This window comes from Rosa chinensis, chromosome 4, assembly GCF_002994745.2.
Source record: "Rosa chinensis cultivar Old Blush chromosome 4, RchiOBHm-V2, whole genome shotgun sequence".
Taxonomy (NCBI): Eukaryota; Viridiplantae; Streptophyta; class Magnoliopsida; order Rosales; family Rosaceae; genus Rosa; species Rosa chinensis.
In genome coordinates, this window is record NC_037091.1 from 12,270,452 (window position 1) to 12,278,720 (window position 8,269).

Here is an 8,269-nt window from a genome sequence, read left to right on the forward strand (position 1 = left end):
TTTGAGTTGCAGCTTGCTTTGGTACTTTGGTCCATTTTGTTTAGCTTATTATATCATGTTTTTCTTCTTGTTTAGCTTTAGTTGCAGCTTGCTTTAATGGAAATGTAGAAATGCAAAACAGGGAAATTGCAGAAATTGCAGGAGACCTTTTTTTTTTTTTTTTCTTTCTTTCTTTCTTTCGGGATGTCCCAGTCCCGTCCCGATCCCGGCCCGGTCCCGTTCGGGTTCGGGATGGTCGGGATCAATTCTCAAAAAGTGCCATAACCGTCCCGTCCCGTCCTGATTTTTATTTCCGGGTCCGGGACCGGGATCACCAGAATTTCGTCCCGTCCCGTCCCGTCCCACGCCCAGCCCTAATTTCTACGTTTCTTTTACACCACCATTCAGCTTTCATTTACCTTTGTCTCCATCTGCTTGCGGTCCTTTGGTCGATTTCTGGGCTAAATGGTCAGGGACTCAGGGTTGCGGTGATAGTGGCTTATTCAGGTCATTTACCTTTGTCGCCATCTGGTTGTGTTCGTTTGGTCGATTTCTGGGTTAAATGGTCAGGGTTGCGGTGATTTAGTGTTGGGGTTTGGTAATAAGAGGATTTTGTTGGTCCATTGTGAATTGGGATGATAATTGCTTTGTTTGTTGTGCTTTGTTGTGCTGTATAATAGAATTGATTGCTTAAGGCGGCATTTTGCAATTCTTAAGTTTTGAAAAGTTTCCCGCGTCTTTTGTATGAGGCCTTTAATTCTTAAATTATTTTGGCCCAATTCTTTTGGTTATAATGAGGCCCAAAGTGGCAAGACGAAAAAGAGGGGCAAATAAATCCAGTGAACAGTCAGTCCCAAAGAGCCCAAGTCTCCGCTTGTTTCCCTTGTCTGTGGTCAACTTTGTTTGATTTTGAAACATAATACAAGCCTAAATCTAGCACTCTTTGCCCTTTTAAGGTCTGTTTGGAAAATAATGGACCAAAACGTTGAGTGAAGCTTTCATGTTTTTTTTTTTTTTTTTCCTCCCTCGGTGGGTAGGTTTTTGTGACGAAGGTGACGATAGGTTGATAGCATCACTCGATTTCTTCAACCCAAGGATCAATGAAACTTGGAGGAGTCGAGGATAACAGCTTCCTAGTAGTGGTACACTTAAATACCTTTGTTGACTTGGTTGTGCCTTCCCAGCTTTATTTTTAGGGTCCTTGACCAAAAGCACAGAATCAGGCTAATGTTTTCTCACTTGCACCACCAAGAGTTTTTAATTCCCAGCTACCCAATTCAAGTGCTAAATGACAATTTTGACCTCCAATTAATTAAAAAATTACGGCTACTCTGACTCTCCTCTATCTCTCTCTCCTCCGCGCCTCTCTCTTTTTATCTTTCTCCTGTCTCTCCCGTCAGCCCGGTCGTCGATCTCTCCCTTCAGCGCCGTCGTCGAGAACCGTTAGCCTTTTGGCGATTCGTCTCTCTCTCTTCGATCTCTGGCATGGATTCACTTTAACGGCGAGTTCTTGTAGAGATCGGATCGGAGTTTCGCGCCCGTACAGAAGACCGACGTTTTTTGATCCAGCCGGGCTTGGAGTTGTAGATGCGGTCGTCGTGGCGCTTGACGACGACGTTTTGATGGTGGTGGGCGGAGGAATAGTCGGTGTCGTTGCACTGGGACTGGGCTTGACCGCCGGTGCTGCAAATGCTTCCGTTTCATGTTTCTCTGATCTGCTCTTTTTTTTTTTTCTTTTTTTTTTTTTCTTTTTCCAACAAAGCTTTGATCTGCTTTGATAAGCCGAAGAGTATTGATCAGGGTTCAAGATTAGTTTCTTTGAGGAAAATTTTCTTTTCAAAGATAATTTGGAATCCAATTCAAGCATTGTGATTTTTTTTTAAGGTAAAATGGGGCAGAAGGCCCAGAAAGAGAGGGAAAAAAAATTTATCCGAGGGTAATACAGGGCTATTGGGGGCTATCGGGGGAAATTTTTTTTGAATGTCTATTGGGGCAGTAGACATCTATTGGGGGGCAATATGCATTTTTAAATTAATATAATCTCTTTGTTTTTTTCTTTAATCAAAGTTTTATTTGTCTAATTTTAGGAATATTAGTTCCCATTTCAGCTACTGACAGTTCTATTGGGGGGCAATAGACGCCTATTGGAGGGCAATACATGTCTGATAGACATCTATTGGGGGGCAATAGACGCCTATTGGAGGGCAATACATGGCTGATAGACATCTATTGAGGGACAATAGACGTCTATTAGGGGACAATAGACTATTGGGGCAATATACGTCTATTGGGAGGCAATAGACGTCTATTGCCTTTCTATTGGGGGTAATAGATGTCTATTGGGGGGCAATACATGGCTGATGGTAGTCTATTGGGGGGCAATACATGGCTGATAGTCGTCTATTGGGGGGCAATAGACGTCTATTGGGGGGGCAATAGACGTCTATTGGGGGGCAATAGACGTCTATTGGGTGACCGAAATCCGGCGACAGGATTCCGGCGAAAGTTGGCCGGAATCCGGCGAGGTTGGCCGGAATCCGGCGAAGTTGGCCGGAATCCGGCGAAGTTGGCCGGAATCCGGCGGCCGGTGACCGGATTCCGGCAGCCGGTGACCGGCTCCGGCGAAGTCTCCCATGGTTTCTCTCTCTTCTATTTTTTTTTTCTCTCTCTCTCTAAGTAACAAGGGGGTGAGGGTAAAATGGTATTAAAAAAAAAATAAAAACAAAAAAAAAGGTATTAGGGAAGACTCCCTTAGAGTGTATTGGGTAAGAGAGAATTAAAAAAACTTAATGGGGTAAGTGGGAAAAAAATCCCTAAAAATGGGGTAAGTGGACAAAATCCCTTATTTTTATTCAGGTGATGAAAAGTTATTTAGAGGCTGTGAGATGCATTAATTTATAGACCTGAAGAAACATCTAATAGAATAATGGTTATATTGACAATCATATACTAGGGATAAATGATTTTATTTGATCAATCTATGACATGGTACATGTTGTTTCCTCTTGCTTCGTGTACAGGATTCAGTCAAGTTTTGATAAACTTGATTGACTAAAGAAATCTTACCATGGCTTTTGCTCTGCTATATCCTCTGTGTGCTGCATCCTTCTCGTGTTTCTTCCATGTTGCCCCCATAGCTCCAACTTGGATAAACAGATCTTTTGGCTCATTTCACACCGCACAAAACAATGTTAACGCATCCTGGTTTTCGTGGACAATTATAATTGACTGCACACCAAAGTACCATATAGAATTCAACTTAATATTGGCTTCTTTCACAAAAATGAAAGTCTTTCTTCTTTTTCCTGACAACAACAACGACGATGGTGGTGAGGGCTCATCGAGCCAACCGGGCTGAATGGATATGCTAAGGGGCCGTCAGCTCTTTCGGTGTACTTCGGCTGTCTAGATCGTGCTTCTATTGGGGTTTGGTTAGTACTAGAATTTGCGCCCACGCGTTGCTGCGGGTTAGGGAATGCTCAATAATGGGGGCTGTTCTCCTAAATTCGTAACAGACCAAGTATTTTGATATGACTCCCTAGGTACTTTCGTCTCAACGACTTCTGCAACCATGTTAGCAATTTCAATCTTTCAATCTTTCATGGAAGACCAATTCAAGCATAAAATTCCACTGTTTATCCTGGAATATGTTTACCAAAAAAAAACAGTAATCATACATATGCAAGTAATGTTTGTAAAGGTTCTGTATCTGCGCTACACAATCAAAAAGCAGTCATGTTTTCTCACTCTACAGCTAATAGAGACCAAAGGCTTTCTTTCCTATGCAGCTGAAGCTGAAGATGAAAAAAAATGTCACCAACATTGGAGCAATCATTGATGTTAATTCCCGTATCGGAAAAGAAAAGAAGCTGCTATGGAAATTGCTGCAGAAAACTTCAACAAACAGTCAGACACTCATGAGCTAATCCATCATTTTTGAGATTCTAGCCGTGACCCTTTTCTTGCTGCTTATGCTGGTATAGTTTAACATACATGCTTCATGAACATGACAAAGCATTCTGAAAGCCAACTAAGCTCAATAAGTGTGGAGAGGAAAGGTTTTACCTTTTCTGGGAGCTGGGTACTACACAAGAACTATAGTACATGCTTTCTAAACTTTCACATACCCTAAACCCTAAACTGTAGTTGCTGGACTTTCTTCAAAAACCAAGTGAAACGTCAAAGCTCCATACAGTTCAAAGCAACCAAACCCGAACTCTTTTCTTTATTTTGTCAACTTCTTCCATATGCAGAACCTCCAAATTCACATCAAATCAGGCCAAAAACCTAAAGCACAAACTATACAAAAATTAGATCCCACATATCAGAATTTGAGACGCCAAACACCCAGAGGGAAACAGATCTGTAAATGTTTTGAGACGCACGATTTGTGTCATAGATTTCCACACCTGTATCCAGTTAACTCAAATTTGTAGCACTTAATTGAAACAAACATGAAACCGGTAACGATTTACATGGAAGAAGAGAGAAAAATATCCAGAAACTCATCCACACAACAGAGCAAGTTAATTACCATTTTGAAGCAACATTCACAATCAGAAGAACCTTGCCACTGTGCTCACTTAGGTTTACATCATTTCCATGAATATCCTGCAATCAAGTCCATCGGTATACAAATTAATTCAGTTCAATCACAAACTACATTGCAAAACATGTGCAGAAGTATTTCACAGAGCACAGTTAAGATGTCATGAACCAAAAGTGAAACGCAGAAAATTGAGACAAAAAAGTCAAATTCTTTCTACACCCAAAAGCCTGCTCGCCCAAAATCACCACCACTAATGAAACAGTGAAGGAACTATTTATAAACCTTGTTCTTTTTCCTTTTTGGTTGCAAATTCAAGCACTCAATAATCCCAAAACAAAACAAAAAACAAAACAAAACAAAACCCAAAAGTCCAAAACAACAACAGAATCAGAACAGTAGTTACCTTTAGAAGTGCTAAAAATCTCCAAATTCACATCAAATCAAGCCAAAAACCTAAAGCACAAACTATACAAAAATCAGATCCCACCTATCAACAATATAATCAAATAAGATTCAAGTAAAAAAAAAAAAAAAAACAGAAACCAACAATTCCATTAGTAACAGAGAGGAAAAAAGCAATTGCCAATACATCAATTCCATTCCTAAGCATAGGACCTAGAAGAATATAGGAAAGCAGGACCATTAATATTTTTGCTTTTTCTGCATGATCCCACAGTACTACCCAGTTATGCACCCAACTAAGGTAAGAGTTTTGGTTTACAGCTAAAAACAACACATGAACTCTAGAGCTAAATCTAGATAGAGGTAGCCTAAAACATTCTGGGGTATGTGTTTTTTAAAAAATTTCAGTGAAGCCCTTTAGAGAATCGAACCATCATCTGATATATGTGCGGCACTTGCATTCCCATCTCAACTTGAGCCTTACGGTATGGAAAATCAGGAGATGCACTTGATAGGCTTCCTATTTGTTTGTAGGTAATGCTCTATTTCCCGAATAGATGGCAACAAAATTAATATAGTAGTCAAGAATAGCATTTCCAGGTACATTGCAGTCACCTATAAGAGAAAAATACATACATCAGTGTCTCAATAGTTATCATGATAACCGATGGTGCATGAACTCATTTTCTCCTCACTCTCTGGCGAAAAATTTTAAAGTTCTATATTGTAAGCAAGCATGCTAATAAATCATTACGATCCCATCAAGTTTACATCGATGTAAGGATTGATTGAACTTGATCAGTTGATCAAGAGTTCATAACAATGACATTTTGATGGAAAAAGCTGATGATAGGGTTCTAATTGTCCTGATTAGTATCTTTGAACATCTTTTAGGGCCTTCGCACTTTAAGATAATTTGGTAGATGACAATAGTTTAAGATACCATGGCTCCATGACCAAAAAACTAAAGAACCAATGGAGTTTCACAGATTTTAGAACTTCACCTGCAAAGCATCCGACAGGTTCTGGCCCATATGATAAATTTGAAGGAATGTGAAGCTTCCGTTTCCCCCCTGTGCAATATTTGTTGGGTGAGAACTTGTTTTTTTTTCCTTTTTATGCAAATGAGAATTAAAAATAAACAAATAAACAGATAATCAACTCACAACCTTACCTACTTGCATTGGAGGCACACCTTCAGCCCCAAAAATTCCTTGATCCAATCCCAAAATGACCTGGACTCCATAACATATATGAGACAATGGGGAGAACTCTTTTGATTAGCAAGTGCTTATGATTCTTTTCTGAATAGATACAAATTCCCATACAGATAACTCTACAAAATCCACAATTTAATTTAATTAAAATACTTGAAAGGTAAAGATTGATTTGGGATATCGTCAGACATGGAGAAATCAAACCCATAGAGCAATCTAACCAAAACCCTGTTTCATATACCATCTTTCAAGCATAAGAAGAGTTCCTCAACAGCATATAATCTCACACCAGCAGACCAGCTCATATCAATTTTCCACTCTACTCTCGGGCTATGGCTTTAAAATTGTACTAAAAAGTTCAAAGGTTACAACTTCAAAGAAATTCATCCTCTAGAGATCTCAGGAAAAAAAAAAAAAAACCTTATCAAAAAATTTCTAAAAATTTAAAGTTGAGCATGATTTCAAAAATTGCTCAACATGTATTCTCTTCCATTTACCTTGATTTACAGATTCAACCTTCTCCTTCTCTTCAGACCTTGCAGACCAATTTCTTACAACAGTAGCATGTGAAACCTGCATACAAGACCAATCACAGTTTAACATTAAATAGGAACAATTTACAATTACAATAGACAAAATTGAGAGAGGAGAATTAAGGAACCTTGAACGTAGAAGCAATCTATGTCTCCAAGCATGAACAATAACTCTGGAATTTGATGTTTGAAGCCACACCTCAAACACCAGAAACAGCAGCTCTCCTGCCTTTCTCAACACACCTCTACTTCTCGGTGGAGTGAGGTATCATAGACACGATTCCTGAGCAGCACCCAGGTGTCAAAGCAAGAGAAACACACACTGTGCGGAGCGAAGAACAAAGACACGAAAGCTTTGAAACGATAAACAGGAGTCGGGCAAGAGAGATGAAGCAGGGACAACATCGTCTTTTCGGCCATAACCGGCTCGGCTCGAGCTGGCACTGTTTATAAGCCGATAAACAGTGCGTTGAGAATTAGTATATAGTAAATATGTCCCTCTAATCCTCTATTATGCACTAACAAAAGTTCTTCTACGAGTCTTCTTAGTTTTAATTATTCGTGTACAATAATTGCGTACTCATGCGTGAATAGTTAATAGTTTAGATTTTCTTTAAAGGCTAGGTGTTTATGTTTAGCTTTATAGTTGGAATGCGTTTTATATCCTGTAATGAGTAATCATATACTATAAGTTTTGCCTGCTACAAAATTACGCTGTATGTATTATTATGGCCGTTAATTGATTTTGTCTGTTCTACACACACATAGATCATTAGTCTTTTTTTCTTCTATGACTAACTCAACGGATAATATTCAATTCTCTTGTGATATTATTTAATTTAGCAATTAGCAATATTAGTCTGCATTTCATAAGCGATAATGATCTCTCACTATAGAAGACTACGCACGTCGCTGAAGGCAATTTAGAGCGTGAACCAAGTAACCAACTTTCCAAAGTTCTCGACGATTTTTTTATTTTTATTATTGTAAATTTTTATTTTTTTTATTTTTTTTTATAAATAACTATCGACAGAAATATTAAAGGCATAGCGGGTAGTGGGCCCGTATTAGATAGAGTGGCATCAGTTTTGGTAGTGGGACCCGCACACTTCATAAGCAACCTGTTCCCAATATGGTGGGAAAGTGGGAATTATAAAGAATAACTACCATGCCATGAGTTGATAAAACTAGTTATCAATGTTTAGTAGTTCGATTGTGTGGTGCACATCAATTAGTTACCCGATTGATTAGGCTAACGATTACCGGCACCAAATTATCATACTTTATGTGCACAAGACCAAAGTAGATGTGTTTGATTTCTTGTTCGGCTCTCTTTTTAATGAAAGTTTTCGACAATTGATTATATATGTATTTTATTCACAAAACATCAACATGCCAACTTTATTTTTCACAATACAAAATTACATGGCTCTCAAGGAACTAGGAAAATTTTGAAGTGGCAGTACCCTCCTGTGGGTTGGTTGAAGGTGAATTTTGATGGAGCCTTTAGTCCGAGCTCTGGCAAAGCAGCAATTAGTTTCTTAGTCTGTGACTCTCAAGGGACTTTTTTGGGAACAGTGGGGAAGGTA